Source organism: Puntigrus tetrazona, chromosome 12, assembly GCF_018831695.1.
Source record: "Puntigrus tetrazona isolate hp1 chromosome 12, ASM1883169v1, whole genome shotgun sequence".
NCBI lineage: Eukaryota > Metazoa > Chordata > Actinopteri > Cypriniformes > Cyprinidae > Puntigrus > Puntigrus tetrazona.
Genome location: NC_056710.1, coordinates 18,219,162 through 18,245,000, shown reverse-complemented (window position 1 = coordinate 18,245,000; position 25,839 = coordinate 18,219,162). Strand labels below are relative to the sequence as shown.

Sequence of the window (25,839 nt, the reverse complement as noted above, 5' to 3'; positions counted from 1 at the left end):
GAGCAAATGTGTTTTTTATAAGGAGACTGAGCATAAAATGAACCACATTAAACACATTAAGAGAGAGAGAGAGGCTGTTACCGAAAAGTGCCATTAACCAAGTTAGCAGTAAATGAATGTCGGAGCACTAATGATTTGAGTGCTCTATTTAATTGAATCCTGGAATATTAATTGTACAGCGGCCTCACTCTAATCTGTTGGTCCTGGTAGATTTGAGCCTGTGATTCACCTCTATATGTGAGCATATGGCAGCCACCGGTGGAATAAGCTGAGGTTTGCGACCTAACACATATGGGTGCGCCTGTAACAGCTGCTCTCATACGGCACGCGAGATGCCTGTAGTCATTAAAAACGAACAGAGACTGACATAAGCCACATGTGAACACATAAATAGGTTTCTTAGAAGTGCATTTATTTTATGGTACGCATCTGAGTGCTGTTCTTTTCATGTGTCTGTGATGTATTACTAGTATCGATAGTGCTACTATCTGATTTAGCCGGACACATAATGACTTCTAAATCAAAAGGTTCGAATTTCACCTGTTGGGCACTTGGAAAGAAAATATCATATTTTTTCAAAGCTATATTTGTAACCTAAGGTGAAAAGAAATATAGCATGACTCCTGGAAGAAATATAAGAAATCTAATTCTCCTTGATCTTTTGAAAAGAAAAGAGTTTGTTGTAGTACTGCACCGTAAAAACAAAAAAGAAAAAAAGTTGAGCCAACTTAAAATTCGAGGGCAACCAGATTCACCGTCATTTTTTGAGTTTTATCAACTTATTTTTGTAGGAGTTTTTTAAGTTGAGAAAACGGAAAAATCTGCTGAAGCTGGTTGCCTTAAAAAAAATTTCACACCGTTTGGTTGATGTGAACACTGTTTTGCAAACTCTGCACAAACTGTAAAGATATTGCTTAAAAAGAAACTGGTTGATTAAACCGCATGTTATGTTCGCATAGTTTTAGTAATTGCATTTAACAGTGGAATTCCTGATGAAAATCGACAATAATGTGGGCTTTGGATTTTGGTTCTATGTTTTCATGTCTTTTATGTTGAAGTTTAGCCACGGTTCCTGTTAGTGTCGCTCTTCCCTTGCCCTCATGTAGCTCTGCCTGGTTTATGTGTCATGTTCTGATTGGCTGTCATGTTCTGATTGCACAAGTAGAAGTTGTGTTATGAAGTTGTAACCTGCTGTCGGTGATTCTAGTTTGTTTTTGTTTCGTGTCTAGTCATCTGTTTGGATTTCATGCTTGTAAATAAAAAACTGCACTTGGGTTCTTCAACTCGCCGTTCGGTGGGCTATCAGTACAAATAACCATGATTCTGTAAAAGAAAATTCCACCAATCCAAGAGTCCAAACATGGTTTGTGCCAACCCAATCTCTGGGCAATTCATACATTTTAGGTACATAAGTGGCTATCCATCCATCCATCCCTCCATCCATCCATTTACTACTGCAACAGTCTAAGCAGGGACGCCCAGACTTCCCTCTCCCCAGACACTTCCTGCAGCTCTTCCCGAGGGGAACACCGAAGCGCTCTTCATGCACACGTGCATATTTTACATCACTGTTTCTATATATCAACAACTTCCATTTCTACAAAGAGAGAAGAGAAACACAGATATGGACATTGTTTTTAAACAAAATTGTTGTGTGCTTTGTGTTGAGTTTGTAGAAGCAACGTAAAGAAATAGTGCCTTAAGACTATTTTTAACAAGGTTCTTAGTTTAGCAATTCAAATGAGGCTGTACACTGTTTAAAACTGAAGAGGTCTGACAATTATGGCGTTCCTGCGTAATGATGCCTTATGTTTGTATAATGAAATGGGACATATCACAGAAAACAGGAGTTCCCTTGCTCGTCTGACATTGTTGATATACTAACACACAATATTGCACCTTGCAAGTCCACCTTGAATCTTTCTCCACTGCAAAAATGGGTCATTCACAACATGCTACGGTTGTGATGTCAGAACTATCAGCGCATTAACATATGACCGCACAAGTTCACATGAACTATTCTAAGCTTAACACTACATTTTTAATAGAGGTCATTTAAATGCGCGGCAGAGAGAAAAAAAGTTTACTTACAAAGGACAAAAAGAGAGCGGAAACACTATATTAATATTATGCATTACTAGTGTATTGGATGGGGTGGGGGTTAATTAATCAGTTTAATTTATAATATTATGGATAAGATATGCACAGATGAATTGTTTCCAATCATACCTGGAACATACTTTACTAAGTATAAAAAAGAAGAAGAAAGGATAGTAGTTTCACATAATTTTGACTTGTACAAAGGTTTTTTTTTAAAGCTTTTTCAGTTAAGAATACAACATTTCTACAGATTAATTTCCCAAAAGTTTTTCATTTAATTGGCTCACTTTCTAATTAAAACTTTATGATTTCACCAACAAAATGTCTCAAAAAGTGTAAAATTACACAAAGCCAAAGAATGCAGCCAATTTCCGTTCAAGAAAAGGGATATTTTATAGAGTTCTCGTTAACATAGGCCCATCCGAAGCAGTTTTTCTCTAGCAAAATCTAAAGTTTAACACAACAAAACCAGTCTTATATCAGTTGCAAAAAGCCAACAGCAGGGTACGGGACGCTCTGGAGGTGAACTGTTTTCCTTTAGCCGTGAGGACAGAGGGAGGCGAAGAGTAATTGGAGCCTTGTGGAGGATAGTTTTCAGACTGTTGGCTTCAAGGCCGCAGCAAATGATAAATGAATAAAAGAGGGTTTTGATAAGGGCTTTGGAAATAGTTTTCCAAGGCTGAGATAAGGCTCATATTCGATAGAATTATTTTAGGGCTGGTACAGTTTGTTCAGGTGACGCATTGCAGACATTAATTCAATCGGTTCTAGTTCTTTCTCTTCTTCCTCGGTTATGGGCATCAAAGTCTGAGCAAAACAAAGAACCATAAGGGCTGCTAGAATCCTTGGGCAACGGCACCGCTGTTTCAGCAAAAAAATCTTTTCTTTTTGGGCACCAATTTGCCTTCTGAAGATCAAACAAGGGTAGATCTATTCATAGAGTGCAAGTGTGAATTCAAAATTCACCTCCAAATGGAGCATTTTCAGCCCAGCTTCTACCACACTTTTCAATACTACATGCACAACACAAAAAAAAAAGTCATTCACTCAGCCCTTATGTCTTTTGAAGCACAACATGACTTTGTGTTCAGCGGAAATGCTGGCCAGATGTTCATGCTGCTCTTTTCCATTCACTTGAGCATAAAAGAACATTCGACCGATTCTTGATTTTTTACGATTTTATAGTTTATATTCTATCGCAGATGTACCACACAAAAAGCTTTCATCACCATTTATATTTGGAGAAAAGATGCCTGAACTACAACTACAACCTGTGAAAACTTTAGCTTGTACAAGTTTTAAGTACAGAAATAATAGACTACAATGAAAATGCTTTAAAATTCTCAAAATTACTTTTATATAAACCACTTACAGAAATCTCACTGAACAGAATTAAAGGCATAATTAAAAAAAACGAGTCCAGCGTATAAAATTTTTACTTGATATCCGAAAGGAACAAAACACTTCGGACACAAATTTCATTGCTTCAAAATCAAAATACATTACAATGTGTCACGGCATCACTTATAATTCTTTGGCTAGATGTTCAGTTTTCCTCTTTCGTATCAATTGAAACCCAAACATTCCATCAAACTGTTCCAATTTGTGAAACATTACCAATGTTTACCCTTGTTTCAGCCTGTTGTCTGGCCTGTGTATTTTGGCAAGAATTTTGCTTGCACTTAGGTGACAGAATCCAAATTTCTTTTCCACACTGCCTGTGGCTTCTCTCTCTCTCTCTCTCTCTCTCTCTCTCTCTCTCTCTCTCTCTCTCTCTCCCTCTGTCTCTCTCTCTCTCTCTCTCTAATTATTGAGTACTATCAGAATCTGTCAACCAGTACAGCAAAAGATACTCTTACCCAGTATAACAAAAAAAATTAATTGTGATTACTATTAAGTTATTAACTATTAAGTTTGACCAGCAAACATGCCATTAGATTCACCACTGCAGAGAGATGAATAGAAAACGCACTGTGAATCTTGACCTATAAATGCCCCAGGCAACGTCTATTCCTCTAACCTTCTGCAGTCAGACATACTTTATGGGCAGCAACGGAGAACTTGGAAAAACAACCTGGAACAAATTCCCCCCCGTGTCACTTTCTCAGGTCATAAACTAGCATTGAATTCTATGGACCGTTTGTGTGGAAATAAATCTATCAAGTTCCTTTCTGCTTTCCACAACAGATCAAAGGAGGGCAGATTCATAAAAGGCCTTGTCTCCCACTCAATACGCCACACGAATGAAAAAAAATAGCGGATTTATAGTTTTCATATAGTAAGACGTGTTTCAAAGACATGTTGTCAGGCTACTTTAAGAGCGCTTCAAAAGACAATTGCTAAAAGTGTATGCCATAATTATTTTGCTCAATACATGGATGAGGAAAGAAAACAGTATGTATGTGTGTCCTGGTTTGTTTTGGATAATTATATCTTGTCATGCAACTTTTAATAAAGTCAAACAAGGCAACTGCTACAACAAAATGCATCTAATTAACTAACTGCTAATACTCACTGGAGGTTTGTGCTACAGTTTTTCCTCCAAAATTACAGTATGATCTCACTTCCTGGAGGATAATAACATATTAAAAGGACAGTATGATAAAAAACTTATTTGGTTACCATAATTAATTAGAATGTCTTATTTTGTGCTCAACAGAAGAATTAAACTTCTACAGGTTTGGAATAAAATTTAGATGAGAAAATTAACCGGCTTTTCTAATTATATTGAATTAAGTAAAATTGAAGACACAGGTACACATTAAAATAAGCAAACTTATAGCGATTTATATTTAAACCTTATATATTAAATTATACAAGTAGGGAGAATAAAGTGACGTAAGAAGCTGTGCATTGCATCAACAATGTCTAAAAGCTCCTTTAATGAATAAACGTTTGCCCAAAAAATATATAACTTTCATAAACTGTGCTTTGACCCTCAAGAAAGTCTCAGGGAGGGCTAGACTTACTAAATTTCACAATTCCCCTCAAGGCACAGGTTTGGTTTTAATACTGGTAGACACATTTTAAAAATCAATCAAACTACAGTGTAAAAGCTGCAAAAACTTTCAAATAAAGTTTGTCGACTTTACTTTAAAACGCTGTATACAGCGGCACAAACACGCTTTAAAATGTTTAAATGCAATTTGACTTCCTAAGATATATTTTTTTTTAAAAATCAGCAAGTCAACATCTAAATGCTCTAAACCGTAAACTGCAAGAAACGTAAGTGCCTGAGTGTATGTCTAGACGCCGGTGGTTATGTGCTCTTCTTGTTTTGTTCACCTCTGACCAACTACCAGTGAACAATTACAGCTGGGAAAGGATAAATGTGAAGTTCAGCAAACTTCTCACTTCATATTGTGCTGCCTTGCAGGTTCAGGTGATATTTCTCAGTACTGCTAACAGTTATTTTATGGAACATATAATACTATAAACACATCTTGCTGCCTTTCAGGTGTGCAGATGGGAATGTGGTAAATCAAACACCAACAAAAACCTGTTAATAATTACTACCGGTAAGAAAATCCTCAAAAACAGTTTTTAATATTTAATAACTGTGTATGTGTAAAGCTACCAGCTCACTATTTGAGCTGTAACGATTCATGACGGATTAAATTTAAACTCATTTACAGCTCAAATAATAGACAAGTTGTAACGAAAGCATTCATTTTAGTGCTTTTATACGACTATAAGCACAAATAAATACTGCGATAGCTAACCTGTAAATTGACTCTTCGAACGATCCTTTAAAAATCATAAGCTTCCACTTTTCCCGAGCTACAGTTGCTAAACCGCAAAACAATTACTGTAATGCTTTTCGGGTTTTGCATTTCTAATTTTAAATACTATTTTAAGCACCTCACTGTAATCTACATTTTTTTTTTTGCCGCAAATCTAAACGTCGCTGGCATAAAGCCTGCAGCAGCAGCATGTGTTCCTGGAACAAATCATCACATGGGTTTTCTTGAGCACTTCCATAATTATACCTGTAATAATATACCCTATAATCAATCCTGGTGTTGATTCAGACCGAGTTTGCAAACAATAATACAATCTGCACGCTGAACACATCACACACACACACAGGTGCGACAGAGCCACACCTGTGCAATGCATTTCACAAATAAAAGAGACTTGTGTTACCTCCGAGTCAACATAACAAACTTTTGGCTTGTGAAATCATTAAAACCATTCAACATGAGCCGCGATAACACTGGAGGTCTGATGCACCGCATAACAGATGCAAAAATCTAACGGGCTTGATGCCATCCTGTGCGAATGGCACCTAAGGGTGCTTTCTCACTAAAGCTCTTGCTGTGGATCTGAATCTGCTTGACACTAAAGTTTGCGAATGGCGAAAAAGTGTTTTCTAAACTCAAACGTGTGAAAAGAAGTTTAGAGGTGAATACAAAGGCAAAACTACTTCAATAAACGCAGTGAAACTGACATTTCTCCTCTTATTTGAAGCAATAAACAGCTGCTTAATAAACAGTATGCAAACATACTGTGATTTAGACCCAACGATATGAAAAGAGACCTGCTGAGATAAAGGTTTATGTCCACAGGTTTCATCCTGCTGAAAATCCAATGACATTTCACTTGCAAATGCATAAAGGCTGTTGCCGATATGAATATGCATGAGAGTACCACACGCTGGAAATAAAGCCAGGCACTTAAATATCAATAGCACTGGAGGTCTCTGGAAGTCTCGTTATAATTAGCTTTTAACGAAGACGCAAGTGTCTGAGGCATTTGAGGCATAAAGGAATGGAGGATTCCTGAATAGAGTTGCATTCTCGCGCCGTAGACTTCATTACGCCAACCGCCGAGCATGAATAGGACTTAACGAAAAAGACGTTTTTTCACATCCTTCATGAATAAAGAAAGATGTTTTGCTCGCTGAAACATTAAATCCTAATCAGCCTCAATATTTGGACCCCATGCGACAGTAAAACAGAAGAAAACATTCATTTGCACAGTAAACATGAAATAAGATGAACATAAAGTGGTTACAAAATGTACAGACTTAAGAATTTGCATTTGAATTAAAAAATCAGCCATTATTTACTTGCCCCCAAGTGAGACGATTTGATTGAAAGATTAGTCATGCAGATCTTTTCATGTGATTTGTAACAACTATAGCTGTCAATGTCCAAAAATGACAATATAAATTACAAAATAAAGGTCAACAACATAAAATGTAAAGTAAAATGCAATCCACCCCAAATATTTAAATATAAAAAAAAAAAAAAAAAAACTATATATATATATATATATATATATATATATATATATATATATATATATATATATACACACACACACACAACACACACAGATTAATAATGTTAGTATGTTCTACCTGGATTGTAGCGTCACAGTACACAGTAATGTGCAAAAGTTTTAGGCAGGTGTGAAAAAATGCTGCAAACAAAAATGCTTTTAAAAATGGAAGTGTTAAACATTTATTTTAATAAAAGAACAAAATGCAGTGAATGAACAAAAGAGAAATCTAAATCATATTAATATTTGGTGTGACCACCCATTGCCTTTAAAACCGCAGCAATTTTTCCAGGTACACTTGCACACGGTTTTTGAAGGAACTCGGCCAGACATCTTGGAGAACTAACCACAGAACTTCTGTGGATGTAGGCTTCCTCGCATCCTTCTTCTTGCGTCTCTTCGCATAATCCCAGACACACTTGATGATGTTGAGATCAGGGCTCTGTGGAGCCCATGCCATCACTTTTAAGTACTTCTTGTTCTTCTTTATGCTGAAGATAGTTCTTAATGACTTTTGCTGTATGTTTGGGGTCGTCCTGCTGCAGAATAAATTTGGGGCCATTCATACACTTTCCTGATGGTATTAAATGATGGATAAAGTATCTGCCTCCATTTCTCAGCATTGAAAGCACCATTAATCCTGACCAAATCTCCAACTCTATTTGCAGAAATGGAGCCCCAAATGTTTAAGGAACCTCCAGCATGCTTCGCTGTTGCCTGCAGACACTCATTACTGTAACTGTCTTCTGCTACAGCCAACTATTTAAAAATTTTGACTCATCAGTCAGCAGTAGATGGGTAGATGTATCTGGATCCCAATGGTTTCTGCCAGTTCTGAGCTGATGGCATTGCTGGACATCTTCATATTTCGAAGGATAATAAGCTTAATGTGTCTTTTTAAGTTAAACAGCACATCTTGAAACCCCGGTCTGCTTTGAAATCTTCGTCTGGGAGAGACCTTGTTGATGCCTTATAACTACCGTGTGTCTTGTTGCTGTGCTCAATCTTGCCCACGACATGAAACCTTGGTAGCAGAGAGTTTGGAAGTTCCTCACCCAGTCTGAATCCTCCTACAAAGCTGTTTCTGTTTCAGTTAATGACTGGCTTTCAACCTACGTGTGACCTTGATGATCATTAGCACTTGTTTGGTATAATTGGTTGATCATACACCTGACTATAACCCTACACAATCCCTGATTTTGTGCAAGTGTACCTATAAGAATTGGTGCTGGTTTGAAGGCAAACGGTAGTACCATCAAATAATGATTTGATTTAGATTTTTTTTATTTGCTCGCCTTGCATTTTGTAAATTGACAAAAATAAGCAATCGTAATTTATATTTCTATTGTTTACAGCATTTTTTCACACCTGCCTAAACCTTTTGCACAGTACTACATATATATGTAATTTAAATAAAATGAATAAATAAATAGAATAAAAGTCCAATCAAACCATTATTATTCATATTATGTGTTCAACAGAAGACAGAATGTCGTGCAGGTTTGGAACAACATGAGGTTGATTAAGTACTTACAGAATTATCGCTTAAAGACGGAAAGAAACTTTAGAAACAAAATGGTCTAGAAAGGACTGTGTGATACTCAAACCAATTCTGAACTTAATCTAAAGTGTTTTATCATCCATTTATATTCACAGAAAATGACCTTACTTCATCTCACTCATCTCCACTGAAGAAGTTCAAAATAGAATTTGTCAAGAGGTGAGAAACAATATTGGCCTTTTGCACTTCCTCTTATCATCACAGAATAAAAATACTTCAGTAAAATTTAATGAAAGTCTTTTTTGGCCTGTGCAGTACATTACCTTCTTGTATTCTGGCTGACACAATCTCGGAAAATCATAATTTGCCTTCAAAACATCCTGATTGCCCTTTTAAAGCAGAAGAAATTAAATAGCAAATCTAATAGTCTTTCTTTCTTTCAATTTTTTTATCCAGACAACTTAAATGCGCATATGCATTGTCTGTGTGTGTGTGTACAACAAACAGCAAAAACTATCATAAAAAAATGATAATGTAAATAAATGATTATGTATTGGTTAATAGTGTCATTTAAGAGAGACTGGATGATGATGATATATAAATATATGTGTGTGGATCAGACTCCTTGTGCAAACAAATATGTCACGGATTACTACAAGTTATGGCAAAATTAACGTTTTGAAATGGAAACTGATATTTCCGACTGACACGCAACAGCAAAACATAGAAATAACCAACTCAAAACTATTTTTAACTTGTGAAAATACCAGTGTTATAATAATTTTGGTCACAACTGTATCTTAAAAATATAATTACACACACAAATACTAAAATGACAAAAACATGCAAACTAAACAAGCTAACTAAAATTAAAGTGGAAAAGCAAAAATACAGAGATAATATTAAAAATGTTTGTAAAAAAAAAAAAAGCACAATACTGCAATGATAATACATATAATATGATACTACAGAGACATTTATAATGATATGCTCAGAAGATAATTATTTTTTTTTTTTTAGCATTATTTTATATTCCTTAGGTCTATGCACTAAAAATGAAAACAAACAAATATTTTGTTATTATAACTTATAATGTATATATATATATATATAAATTAAATACACAAACACACTTATACATATATGCTTAATTGATTTAATTTAGAATTAATTAATTCTTTTTTCCTTTTTTTTTAATCTTTTTATCTCCAAGACATCAATCCTGATATGACCACTTCAGAAGAAAAGATGTTACTAACATGACCACCACAATCGCATCTGTCCAACATGAGCGATTGACACAGAAACATTCACAGCAGTCTAACACGAGACGTATGGCATTTTCAGCAGATGTAATCAGAAGTACACCTCCTCTGATGCGCTTTATGACTGCACACTCACGTTAATAACACACATTCATCCAGCGTATCTGAGCCCAGCGCACACCGCGTTCCCATCATCTACAGCTGAACAATGCACTTTTTATTCCTGTAATGTGTTTTGGATTGCCAATGGGACTTTACTGCTTATGACGCTGTTCGCTGATGGACCATTTCACTTAGTGATTGATCCAGGTATTACTATCGGTATGTGCATAGCATCGTGGGATGTGATGCGGCACTAATGCTTACGCAGTCATTACAGTTTAATGCTTCATAGGTCATTGGCTTGTCTCACTTGACCTGCTCGCCATGCGCAAAAGGTCAAGTTATCACAGAAGCCAACTATGAACGGTTGAAAACGCATCAATCCATCTAGAAATCAATAAAGCAAATCGTTTAAAACGAGGAAATGTTGCTCGAACGTGATGTACTGGGGATGTTGTAGTGCCCGTCGAAGGTTTGTTTCGTATTTAACCCATTGATCGATGAAATAAATCAAGAAACTAAAAAAAAATGGGAAAGAAATGGTTCGGGCTGCATTCGCTAATAATTTGCACGTTTTTCGTCATTTGAACTTCGCGAAAACTTTTCGCCTAAATTCACAGCACATGTGCGCACACACACACACGAGCTCGCTCGCCTCAACTCGTTCTTCTGTTAATGAATTTGGAATCTTCTAAATGAGCGCACAAGGTTAGTAATTTGCATAATACATGCCCAAACCAGCTCAAAAGCACAAAGCGGCACTCGTCCAGAGAAAGACAATTATGGCACCGAAACAAAAGACGAAGCAAAATAACTTGCTAAAAAAAAAAAAATGCTATTTATGTTTGCCTCAGCAAACATATCTGCGTGTTCTTTAAAGATATGCTCTCTCCTTAGAGTACGCGTAACAATGTCTACAAAGTAGTGTGCCATTGTCACGCTGGGGTTTGCGAGAGAGAGCACTCAACGAGGATAAAGTCGACTTGAACGGTTTTAATCTTCTACGAGCGGAATAAACAATAGTTTTACAGGCCGGCAAGCAGACAGGACGAAAACCACACGCATTTAAAGACGAGAACCGACGATCAAACTGGAACTTAAATACAAACAGGAACTGACTAAACTAATAAGACACAGCTGACGACAAATTAGACAATTAACTAAAAGTAGGTCACACAGGGCACATGGCACAGGACAAAAACAACAACAAAAGGGAGTCCACGTGTGACAGCCATGCCTCCAAACATATATATATATATATATATATATATATATATATATATATATATATATATATATATATACAGGTTTGGAGCTCATTGGCAAATATGATATATCGCAAGATAAGCTCTCTTTAAATAGAGCGATCACAAAATCGAAAAATAAGCAAACATCACGGGCGTTCATTCAAAAGAGATTTGAGTACTCCCTATTGATAGCTGCTCTCTGATACGCAAAAATTGTATGCAAAATTAGAATATTTGCGAGGGAAAACTTGGACAAAACTTTCAGGAGCGGCACACACGTTCACACTGTTTAAGTTTAGAGATAAGAAAACTGTCACTAGCGGTCAGGACATAAACTTAAATGAAACAACTGTCATGAATCTTACATACATTTTTTTGAAATATCAATATAGAATTATTTTTCATTTTTTTTTGCTACCTGTCTGGATAGAATGGAAAAGAAAAAAAGAAGAGTATAAAATAGAATGTATTTCTGGAACTCACAAAATGTTAAGATAAAATAAAATAAAAGGTTTGAAATAAATTACATTTCCATAAATAATTAAAAAGACATTCAAATAAACAAAACTAAACTTGAAGTTTTAAAGTAGAAAGACTGAAATGGTATTTTTTCTTGTTAATCATACAATCTCCCACGAGTTATGTTCGCGATTTTTCAAAATTCTTCTTTTTTAAAGCATGACAAAATGTCAGGGCTGTGCAATTAATCGCAATTTCCTACAAGGAGCCGTCGTTCACTGACAAGCAGGTCAATATCGTGTTCATAATTGAATGCAATTCATCTGCAATTATGAATACAATACTGCATAGCTTGTCAATAAACTACAGCTCTGTGTAGCGGCTCCATCTGAAAGCAGGTGATGGGGATTTACTACTAATCACAGATCCGAATGACACTCGCATGCGATTAATTGCATGGTATGTTGTCCTAAATAAAAAAAGGTAACTCGTATAGAAATATAGATGAAGGGTCAGAGGTATCAAGTCACCTTTAATGTCAAAAACGTCTTTTAAAATCCACGTCGCACATCAGAGGGTTAACCGTAAACATGGTTAAAAAAACAGCTGCAGCTGCAGCAATGCCCTGTGAACGATCAGTAGATAAAGAAAACACAGCAATCAGCCTCTAACGGTGAGTTTAACTGACTGATAGAAGCCATGATGACGGACAAATAAGCACAAAAACAATGAAACATTCTCTCTAGATGAAAAGTAACTGCTCTTGACATTTCATCAGGATGCCATGATTATATACGGAGCGACTCGGCCGGTGGAGGCAGATGTAGGAGCGTGTAAATAAGGAAAATGAGACCCCGGTGATGGCTGGAATGGTTTTTGTATGTGTGTGTGTGTGTGTGTGTGTGTGTGTTACACCTGTCTCTGTTCCCAGCGGTCAATCTCTGCTTGACTGCACTCAGGTCTGTAGAAATGCTTTGAGTTCATGAGGTTACAGAAAGCTATACGTGTCTTGTTAGCACTTGTCTGTTCGTGTCAGCTTGAATGCGACTGAACTGGCCTCTGTGTGTGTGTGTGTGTGTGTGTGTGTAGCGATGGAAAAGTGATTTAATAGTAATTGGTGCTAGGAAATAGGGATCTCATGATACCGCTTTGCAATATCCATAAAATGTCCAAAAAAAAAAAAAGAAAAACACTAGTTGACACTACATTCCAGGTAGACCATACTAACATATTATCTGAAACATGTTACTAATCTGTGTGTGTGTGTGTGTGTGTGTAATAAATATATATACACTAGGGGTGGAATGGTATACAGACGTATGCCTCAATTTGGGGTCATGGTTCGATATGATTTTGGTAAAACAAAAGGAAAAAAGCAAATCTACTCTACACTGCTCGGTTTCTTTTCATTTATTTCAAACAGACAATAAAAACGCAATATAATGTGATGTTGGCAACCTCGCGGGTGTGCGCTCACACACACACAACACATCAGTTGGAGCATTGCTAACTTGACAGCGCAGTCGGTGCTTTATCAAAATAAAATACAGTGAACCAAACACCAGCATTTCAATGTCAATCCATGTTCATTTTTACGCGAACCAAGAGCTGTCACTTTAACTCAGCGCATGCGCAAAGCAAAAACAGACCGGGCCGCGACCGCATGTGGTGTGAATGCTCTGATCTGGAAAAAAACACACGCACCGTAAACGTAGCGTTTGTGAAACGGGCATGAGAGAAGGTACGATCACGCGAGCACAAATCTCCATTTTGCGAAAAGTTGAGTGCGCAAGTCTTTAAAGTATTCTCCTTTGTCAGTCTATGAGAGATGCATTTACTGTCTAGTGGGCTTTGACGTCTGCTGGCGATCCCCTTCTGGATTGAGGGGAAATATACATCAATGCGGAGTATATACTGTATCACCTGCTTTACATTCTCTCATGCATAAAATGACTGTTTTGGATGGTGCCTGTACATTAATAGCGTAAGTCTCCGTGTGTGCTCAAAACACATTTAACAAATGAATACCTCTGATTAATCATATTAATATGTTATGTTGTACCCCCGCATATCTAGTTCCCGCTTCACCGGCATTAAACTCAATGCATTATACCGCAATGACATAGAGAGTTGAAAAAATATAATCAGAAATAAGGAATACCGGACACTCAACAGCCAAGCAAGACAGCAAAAAGAACGCTAGAGCAAGAGCTCACCGGGAAGATAAAAAAAAAAGCTTGTGTCGCTGGCAGAATTTATTTTAGCAATTATCTGAAGCTTGAAAGGGGAGACAGTAAGTCTAATTGCCAAACGCAAATATAGCTGACATCCCTTGCCTTACTTTTGTCCTCTCCCACTCTAATTTCTCAGCAGAGCTGACACAGCCTTGGTAAATAAAAGAATAAATAAACGGTGGATGAAAAGGGAGAGTTAAAAAGCTGGCTTTTCAAGGGCAGGTCAGAAGCATCGCTTGACTCTTTCTCTAAAAGGAAGATTCTCAGACTCACGGTAAGTGCAACTTGCTTGGCGGTCATCCTTCGCGCATCAAAAGCAACAATACAGCTGGGTACACACTGTACAATTTTTGAGACCAATTTTGTGAATTGTAAAAAAAAATAAAAGTATTTTAACGTGGAGCGGACCGATGCTGCTGACAGGATTCTGATCAGAAAAACACTGAAGCTGTCGTCCTAATAACACACACACACACACACACACACACACACGAATTTTAAGATCCTTGCAAAAAGCTATCATACAACTTTAAGAACCACGTAAAACTTGAAACTGTCAGACGCAGTGCCTTCACGCTGATGCATTTGTCAGTTTATGTCTGTTCGGGTGCGTTTAAACTATATTTGACCAGTTCATGCGTTCTTTTGAAAAGTGCAATTTAATTTAATAATATTCACAGTATTCATTTAATATTCACAATAATTTACCCTAAAATTATTCTTATTAAACAACTAAAAAGTGTGTCAAAATGTAAAAATATAATTTACCATGTTAATTAATTCCATTAATTCACTATAAAAATAATACTAAAAATAAAAAAAACCTAATTAACAAATAAATGTGAATATGTAATAAAATCTAATAGCAATATTCATATGGCTCATATTACAGTAATAAAATACTAGATATTCCAGATAAACAATATTAGCATAAAAAGTATCTAAAATGCGCTAGAATTTTTTAAATAAAAATTATAAAATAAAATCTAAACTTAATATTTAGATATAAAAGTATATATATATATATATATATATATATATATATATATATATATATATATATATATATGTGTGTGTGTGTGTGTGTGTGTATATATATATATATATATATATATATATATATATATATATATACACACACACACACACACACACACACATATATATATATATATATATATATATATATATATATGACAGGGCTTTATCTCAGTTTGCAAAAATGGCACTGAGGGTCTCAATTAATCATAAACACATGCACCCTCCAGAAGTCTACACCTTTAGTCAATCTCAAATTACTGCAATAATGTCAGCACATACTGTACAGCAGCCTAAAAATATTTAAACACTTGAGCTACTCTTAAAAATGTGTGAATATCACTACATTGCATAAAATATTAAGTCAAGCTGCATTTCATTGCACACAAAAATGTTCACAGCTAACGAAGTGAACTTCACCTCCTGCGATACCTGTGTAAAAAATATTGCCTGGAAAATTAAGATTATTTCTTAAGAAGAAAACTCTAGAATCATTTGTTTGCTCTCGGTTTGTTATTTTGCATCTAATGCATTCATGCATTTTAATTGTGGTTTGGTGTCCAAATACTTGTTGGCCACTGAACGCGTAACCAAACAACACACTGAGCACCGTTATACAATTTCTATCTGAAAGTGAAACATTAAATGATTTTACAATCATTTAAACAGCAATCATTTTCATTAATTGCTCCTTAAAAATGTGTCAAATTAAAATCAAACTGATCTCTTTCAAAAATCTGAAGAACTGCACCGTATTCAACTACACAAACATGGTACAGATCACAAGCGCAAGTGGCCTGAGTGTGGACAGGGAATCTGTGAGCGCTGACCTAATGAGTGTGTATTGACCTTGTGTGTTTTTTAACTCCCATAAGGCTTTGCAAATTGTAGTCCACCGGATCTCATTCTGTACACGGCAGAACACAAAAGACACAGAGGCACATGAGGAGAATTGGGAATTGTTGTTGGGATTTATTCCTCACAGAGTATCCGGTCCACTACCTTTAAATTTTCCCATTGCATCCCGTCTCACTCTCCGTTTCAAAACCTATATGAACAGCACTGTAAGGCATGATCTGGACATGAATCCTGCTCCAAAAGGATGTATGATAAATTAACATCCAAATATTAAGGCATCCTTGGAGGCTTCATCAAGAAAAAACTATGATATATAGTGCAAAAAAAAAACAAAAAAAAAAAATATATATATATATATATATATATATATATATATATATATATATATATATATATATATATATATAATTTTTTTACATTTTTTTAAGTTGATTTTTTTGTATATTGGAATATTAAATCATGAATTAATATTGATGTATTTTATAGTAAAAAAATCACTGTTACATCACTGTTAATCCAAAATGCAATTCACTATAAAAAAAAAAACATTTTTTCATCTTAATTCAATTATAACAATTCAAAATGAAAAGTATCATTATACATTCAAAACATCCACTATAACTGCATTAATATTCAAAATTATATTTCAACACTCAAAATTAATAAATAAAATTAACTATAAAGTTATCAGTATTTATTCAAAATATACAAACTTAAATCAGTATAGAAAATTATCAAAAATGTATACATTAATATTCTATTTATAGATATATTACATTGAATTTGTTTTGCAAAATATGTACATTCATATCGATATTCAATATGCAAAAGCATATTTTGTAGTGAGATTTACTAAAAAAAAAAATCTAAACGTAAATAATTGAAATATAAATGTTCATTATATGTATTAATACAATTTACAATAAAAAAGCGTTGCAAAACACTTATTCTAAATGTATTCACACAATATCAAATGAATATCAAAACGTTATTACATATTAAGTAAGTTCCATTGATTAAAATGACCTGTTTTGCACAAAATCTTTTGCATGCTGTGTCATTTTATGTGTATTAAAAACACTGTCGAAATCAACAATGAATTTTGAGCTTTTTCTATGTAGACCGTACCAAATCCCTCACTTACGCAGTTTCATATTAGCTGGGATGATGGTATGGCAGTCGCCTATGTAGACAGCAAAGCAATTTGCCCAGTTATGAAACATTCTGTCTTGATTTTTTCTACCGAGTCACATTTGAAGTAGCATCAGACAGATCCCGCCATTACTGCCAATGCCACTGACACACAGAGGCAATCTCCGAATGCAATGTTCTAACACGGTCAACCATCTCCGATCTCTCCCAAAACCCCATCCGGTTATTGCTATTCGATTACATAAGCAAAAATTCATGAAGCATACGCAGTCATAGTTTATGTATCACTTGCCCTACAGCTCGAGCTTGACTTTCTTTTGTCTTTGCTCGACGGATAATAAATAAATAAATAAATAAACAAATAAAAGAACGAATCTGCAAATGAATGAATAATGCCACCATCTGCCGATGCCAATCTAAGATCCCATAAAGTTGATTTCTCCTCACGCCTGTGCGGAGATATACAGAGACGCAGACCTTTCAAAAGCCATCATGTCTTCGCCAAAGCGGCCGCCATACTTCACATAAATGCTTCAGTCACCTTCTTGCCTTGTTTTGCGTTACATAAACAACCGACGCATGTCTGTCTGTCGGTCTCTCCGTCCACTTTCTCCACGCTATTTTACAGCTCTTTGTCCTTTGAAAAAGTGGTTCAAAAGACAGCGAGCGATAATCCACAATCTGTTCTGTTTCTGCAGGAACAGGCTGGCATTTTTGGTGTTTTTGTAGGTGATTGAGACTCTAGCAGTTGGTGACATTTACTGCATGTGATCTGACAGAATTACTAGCATAATCCAAGTAATTATTCGATCGCAATCATCTGCGCTATTATTTGATGCAAAAGCGGACGGGTGACTTAAATATACGAAGAAGTGACATACATGTAAGCATATCGTGTACTCAAAATATCGAACCGAAAAGTTACAAAATGTAAAAACATGATATTGTACTGAACGTCTCGGTTACGTATGTAACCCTCGTTCCCTGAAGAAGAGGCGGAGCGTCACGTCGGATGACCGACGAATTGGTCTCTCAAGCGAGATCCCAATTCGTCGGTCATCCAACGTGTTTCGGAGTGACCGACTGAAAGGGAACTATTTAAAAGCATTCTGGTTCCAGCTTCTGAAACCGAGAAAAGAAGAGTTTTTTTTTATGTTTTTTTTTACTTCATATACCAACTTGAACTCTCATTATGTAGGGCTCTTAACGTATATTCAGAAATAATCTGAATTCATTAAAATGGATTACAATTCAAACTGTTTCAAAGACTCAATGTTCTGTTGACCGAAGAGATCATAAACTTCACAAGGACAAGCACAGCGGCTGCCAATTATTCTCATTTCCTTGGCTGTTTTAAATATATATATGAAGTATAATGATTTGACTGTCGTGTTATTTCAGCGCATTGAACGAAACCGTATAGAAATCTTGTTGAAGGAAATGATCTAAGGCATAATTACCTGTGATATTTACTTTGTAGGCTTAAATAAGTCTCTCGGAGTAAAAAACAAGCAATTCCGATACAAGCAAATGACTGAAAAACATGTTTAATTCTGTCCCTGTTGGTAAAATAGCAAAACTGTCAGCTTCGGTGGGTAACATGCAGTTCCTGTTCTGAATTCTGAGTGACACGCTACATTTTAGTGCTGACTAATTAGATCAATTCAAAATAATTCTTCTTTTACGTATCGTATACTCAAAATTCACTATTAGCCATCTAGATATCCCACTGTCATCAGTACTGAATACTAAAATACGAATTACTACTTTATTTGCACTGTTCCTGGCAAATGAACATTGAATTAACTAATCCCTAATACCCCTGCAGCGCCTAACATTGGATGAGTTATAGATAAAATGATGTTTTTACAATCATATTGCTACTCTAGACATGTCTAATTCAGTCCTGTGCCAAACTGAGTAATCAGAACGAGCTCTCAGACGGACATATTGTACTTCTAGCGCGCATTCAGTTCATGGATGTCATTATGCAATATTTTTTTTTCTCTCCTTTCAAAAACGCATCCAGAGTGGTCTTTAATGCGCCTCGTATTGTAGACTCTGATGAAAAATTTCCCAGTGATAAGAAACGATAAGAAACGATGAAAGAGTCGTTCAATATTATTATTTTATCCCGTAACTGCGCACGTGTTAGCGCCGACAGCTCTCAATCTCACGTTTTGCTTCCAACTTCTGCCTTCGAGGCCTTGGCGTTTCTTTGCTAATTCATGAAATCGATGCAGGACGGGATAAATAATTCAGCAGCCAGCCACATGCTGAGTGATCGCGGAGGGTTGTTTGCATGAAAAGGAGGCGTTTGTCCGACTGTTGGATACACACCTCGTGTCACACACACAGCCTATACTATCGAAAAACGCAGCGAGGCTAGCTTTCAGACTCCTACGGGTCACGCTGAGACTCCTGTTGCGAAGCAAATAAGTATAAAACAAGGAAAACAATGTAAAAACTACAAAAAACTGGAGAATCCCGATCCGTCAGTGGTCCGTCAGTGGCTTGGCCGTAACCTAGATTTAAAGAACCTGCAACTGTCCAAGGCGGAAACGAATGGCCGGGCATCTCGGGCAAAATAAATGAAGAGGCATCCTCTGAAGACCTAGAACGACAGCCCACTCCATCCTTGCACAGGTAGAATAAAGCTACTCACCTCTGGTCTCCTTGACCTGTTCACAAATCTCAGGTTTAGCTGGAAGAGTTTCTCGACCCTGCTGATCAATGGGATCCTCTCTCCAGCCTGCAAAACATAAAGAGCAAGCGCCGTTAAGCTTTAAAACCTTCCGCTCTTTCTTAAAACGTATGGTTTCAAGAGAAAGGTTTTGGCACTGATGTGATAGAAGAATCAATTTTGAATTCCCTACTGAACCCATAGTAGGAAAAAGAAATAGTCAACGTCGACCATCAACTGTTTGATTACAATCATTCTTCGAAATACATTCTTTTACGTTTAACATAATAAAGAAACTCGTACAGGTTTGGAGCAACATGAGGGTGAGTAAACGCTGATAAACTTTTTATGTGAACTAGTCCCTTAAATGCTCTTCATGGAATTATCAATGCAGTACCTTTAGTTTGGCTTAAAGAGCCATAATGTGGTTTAAAAAAGATCAAAATAGTGCATTTAAATGCATATCGCGTCTTAAAAAGCGTGTCACCTGCTTTTCAATAATTCTTTTAAATTTATAACCTGATACACTTGATTATTTGTGACAAGCTCAATTTGCATCTCATTATAGTCATGGCACAGACATCTGGCAGAATCACTCATTAGGAATCCTGTGAATCCTCTGGCCTATTATTATTGTTGTTCTTGCTCACTCCGAACAGCAATAACTTTCTATGCATTGAGTGAAAAAGGGCCAGGCTTTGCATGCATGAGGCATCTGTGGATAATTGCTTTTTTTTTGTAAATATGTGATGGATGGGACGTATGGCTGTCTGTCAACTAACGGTTCAATTTATGATATATGATAAATGTCATCCTGTGTGTTAAAGTCCCTTTGGGAAAGAGCTTTTCCGTCAAAGACCAATATTATGTTCTATCGTTATGGCTATTTTTTTTACCGTTAAATTTAAAATTTCTCATAAATCACTTTCCCAATGGATAAATTTATTTATTTATTGTTTGCTTTGCTTGTTCATAATGTCTAAAAAAGGTCTCTGTATGTTTTCAAAATACAATTGAGAATTCAAGAAAACATAGAAATTAAAATGTGAAACTGTTCATTAAAACTTTTCAAATATCTGGAATCTAAATATCAGTAAACTCACACTTTTAGAAGATCTACATTTCAAGATTGGTGAAATCTTCTAGCCGCCACAAGACAACATAAAGAAATTTTGTACATTTTTCTAATGGTGCAAATTAAAACTTTGTTCAGACAATGGAAATTGGTTTGCAGTCTAAAGGAGATGAAATTATGTGTTATAAATAATAATAATAATAAAAATTATTTTCACCAGCTTAAAGGTCAAGTCAATTATCTGCATGCCTTTTGCATCTTGAAGACATAGTTTCTTCACGTCATTCCAGACGGACTGGATGAAACACTACAGTAAATAGAAAGAACTGACCATTTTTTAGTTAATGAAAATACTAGTGTTCTAATAATTTTGGCCACCACTGTATATCGTCAAGCCTGCCATGGCAATAAGCATAAGCAATATGGGGAGCAGTGAAATATTTCAACAGACCTTTCAAACCCATTCACAACCATTCAACAAGCCTCGTTGCAGCCACCAAGTAAAGGTGCAAATTAAGCTATCTGACATCAAATTGAATTAAATTTATGCAAACAACATCGGAAAGATTGAAACACTCACTACTAAAAAAATAATTGCAAGCAAATTTCACAAATAATTGCAAAGAAACACAAATATTACATCTATACATATACATATATACATATATACATATATATATATATATATATATATATATATATATATATATATATTAGATATTTATTTGTTCTTTTGAGATTGATAACCATGCATAAAAGTCACTTTTTCAGTTATACATAACACATTTTACTTAAAGTTCTCACTTGAAGCCATATTTGCTGCAAAGTTCAGCCAAGAAAGTAAATCAATTTACAGCTGGAATCGATGCATTTTTATTAGTCCTGTGAACCCTATACAACGCCTGCACACATTTATACTGTCTTAAGTTTGGGGCGGCCCGTAATCACTACTCCTACAGACTCGCGCTAGCATGAATGATTTCCTTGAAAAGTCCAAATATAGTGAGTATGGCCAGAAACGGAGACCTATCCAATGACACATTTCAGTGTGAAAAAATAGCCTTCTGTTCATTGATTTGACTCTCACGCATGACGTAAGCTTGGGTTCCTGGAATATGTTTTGAGGCCGTCGCCCACATGTCTGCTCACGGATAAAACCAACCAACAGTTTTAGGAAGATTCCACAGCAATGTGTAAATAGAGGCCCGGAGAACTCTACTGCATAACATGCCCTAACAGGACAGAATAATGATGTTGAATTTAATATAAAAAGCGGAAAAAGTGTCAGACTTTATCTAGGTCTTTGAAAATAACTCTTTTAAAGAAAACGTATTGGAAAAAGTGCATGGGAAAAAAAGGTGCATCCTGTGGTTGAAAAGCTGTCAGTGTAAAAAGATTGTGCTGAAAGGTTTTATCATTACACCTTCAAAATGGCTGGTGTATGCACCCCAGACCATCTCCAAAAATATTAACTGTCATTGGCTTAAAAATAAATAAATAAAAAAAGAAAGAAAACACTTATCGTATCACACTGAAAAATGCCATTAGATTGCTAGTTATTTCTATATGCAGCATACAGTTTGAGTAACTAAATTGTATATAAAAAAAGATAAATTTAATTCAGAATATTGCCTGTATTTAAGTGTAAATTTGGGTGAAAACATTAATAAGCAAATAAAAATAACTAAAATAATATTGTGCATGTAAGATGCTATCTCAACATATATGCCAACAAAAAGAAAATAAAAAATATTAGGTTTAACATTTTTAATAAATAAAGCGTATAAAATAAATAGAAATGTAATTCAAGATACTTGCTTGGAGGTGTATGAGTCTAAATTAAATTAAGGTAAAGTAATTGAAAAAAAATAAAGAGTACATTAACAAATAAAAATAAAACATTAATGATTAAAAATAATATTATTCATGTAAGAGCATGCTAATTTTCATTGCAAAAAAAAAAAAAAAAAAAAATTAGGAAAAAAAACTATCACATTTGTAATTATTTAATTCTTTGTGTAACTAAATTACAGAAATGTATAAATCACAGAAATATAATTCATTACACTTGCTTGGATAGGGTAAAAAGTATACAATTATAAAATGTTTAATTTATTATGATTATAGATTTAATAACAATAATAATAGTAATAATAATAATAAAACTAAAATAAAAACCACTTTTTTTTGATAATATGATGTTAATTTGATTAAGCAAAAAATAAAAGCAAGCATGTAAGACTTTTCTAAAAAAAAAAAAAAAGTTTATACAAAATAACACACAAAAAATGAAATACAGGAGAGTTTTGTAATGGCTTGAGGGTGACTTATTGATTGAGTGAACTTTCTCTTTAACTTCCATTGCTGTGTTAATTGTCCTGTAGATGTCTAGTAACACCTGCTCTCTTTAGCTCTGTACTGGAGCAGCAGTCAGGTAAAGGATCCGGTCGGAAAGCTGGCAGTGGACATTAGTCAGCGCTGACAGATGGGAAACGCGTGATTTATGTTAGCGACTGGGAGAAGGCAGGAAAGCGGCTACGATGTGACTGAGATTTCAAAGAGCGGGCATTAATCTGCTTCCCGCTGCCGTGTGGGCCGTGGAACAAGTTCAAGGTGGAAGGAAAAAAGAAGGTAGCAGGAAGTTGCAGAATGACAGGTAAGATGAGGAGGAAAGAAGGATGGATGGAAACACTCCGAGATGGGACCCAACTAACCTCATGTTTCACAATTATGAACTTTTGAAGGCCCTAAAGGAGAGGTTCACCCAGAATTACAAAAAAACGGCATGATGGCGTGAAAGTGAATAAATATGTTTTGGCTTAGAGATTATACAGAAATAATTCTCAAACAAATTCTGTAACTCTAGCAGCAGGTCATCTAGTTCATGGGTTCCACTCCCAGCAAATGCAAGAAATTATGAAAAATACACCTTGAAAGCTATTTAGTTTGTTAGTTCATTTGCATGAAAGCATTTGCTGATTGTATAAGTGTAAATGGAAGATTATTGAAATGCCCGTATTTTGGATTTGTGAAAATTACCTTTCATGCAATTGTGTGCATGAAAATAAATGCTTTAAGTCTGAAAGTGCAATGAAGTTATTGTCGACTGAATCATTGAAACAAGTCATCCCAAGCCGTTTCACGTTGATGTCAAAATGAAACATTAGCATTATCGCCCGTCCACTTGGTCTGAATGAAAATGCTAATTCATTCTTTGCCACTAGGTGAAGCATTAAAAAGCTCACAAACTAGCTTTAAATGAAATCGACCGTATAAATGCACCCCCTCAAACAAATCAAATTTTGAGTCGTTTTGGATTCTGTGAAAACCACAATAAAAAAAAATTTTAGTAACTCGCATTACTCACGTATAGTTCATTACGCCAACTTCGGTTTGCATCCAGCCTTTGTGAATTTAGATGATGCCAGCTAATATTTTTCTTATTTCAAAATACATCGCATCCTTACATTTGCAAGTTTATTTATTGTGAAAAGTGCTGTACAGTGAATCGGTTTTAGTCACATTTACATATTTGGCAGATGGGTTTTATCTAAATTGCATACATTCTGTCATTTTATGAAGTCCCTGGGAATCCAACCAGTGACCTTGGATCTAGCACCTTGCTCTTTTATTTGAGCTGCTGCGGTTATTTATTCAAGTTGATTTATTTATTCAATTCTATTTATTTTGTGTGTAAATAAGGACAAGTAACCGTCATAAGACTTCAGAGAGAAGTTAACGAGCGAGCAGTAATTTCCTTTAATTGACTGGTTTGCTTAATCGCCACAGCTTCCCTCATGATGAAAGCCAGGTGAGGCCTTTGATGTGTTTTTCCCCACTTTCATGGCCTGATGAGCTCATTAGAGTCACAGATGTCACTTTGAGATCTGCTAAGGAGTCACAGGAACCTTTTCTACCTCTCTACTCAATTCCCAATATTAGCACCGCTTGCCCCTCTTGAAGAAATTTATATTAATAAGACATCACTCTCATCGGAGTATGGCCTCAAACAAGCTATAAGCTTTTACATTTTAGTAAAATAATTGTCTCGGCTTAGTAGGGTGCTGCATAATTGATAGCCTAGTCTGCTAGTTTGTATAAACTACAGAAAATGGCAATGCAAAGATAGTTAAATGACATTTCAAACTGACAAAAATCCCAAATACGCTTTCGATATGAATCTAAACATGCATTATTTATTTATTTTCGGGCATATGTTGATATACAACAACCTATAAGATGTTTAAATCCCAAGTAGCTTAGCACTCTAAAGATCTGAAATTCATAAAAAGTTAATCCCAGCATCAATAAACTCAGGTGGGGAAAATAGCTTAATATACATTTATATTTTTACTCTGACCCTGACTGACTAAAACAGGAAAAAGGGGAAAAAAAATGTTTTTTTCTTTCAGAATGATACTATAAATATTTTCTTGTATAATAAGAATTGATGTAATAAATAAAAGGCGAAATAAAATACCTTGTCTGCGGTAAAATCACTGTTAACAAACTGTAAAAAAAAAAAATAAATGTAGTATTGAACAATGTTTTACAAGAAAAACACTATTTTTTTGTTCTTCTGTAAAGCAATAAAGCATCAGCTCTGTAATCCAAAATTATATGAACTATCCACTTGAGCTGCATTAAAACCGAACCACATGGCCCTGATCTCTCACACATCAAGAAGGTTTCAGAGGGAGTGTTACCTTGTCACTTCCCCTTAAGTCACTTCTCCCCTCTCCCCCAAAATGTCTGGAAACACCTAAGTGAGACGTTAAAGTTTTCGGTTTGTTATGTAGCCAAACCTTGAGGCCAGCATTGACGTGTTGTTGCTTGACA

The 25,839-nt window shown here is 35.5% G+C and overlaps 1 protein-coding gene across 1 annotated transcript in view; it reads right to left on the bottom strand.

The window, feature by feature from the left end:
- Positions 1-25,839, bottom strand: part of LOC122355125 (cadherin-18) — a 189,941-nt gene that overhangs the window by 117,808 nt on the left and 46,294 nt on the right. The window contains exon 2 of the mRNA XM_043253154.1: positions 19,908-19,994. The gene's annotated coding sequence lies outside the window, so the exon portion shown is untranslated. The remainder of the gene's footprint in view (positions 1-19,907; positions 19,995-25,839) is intronic.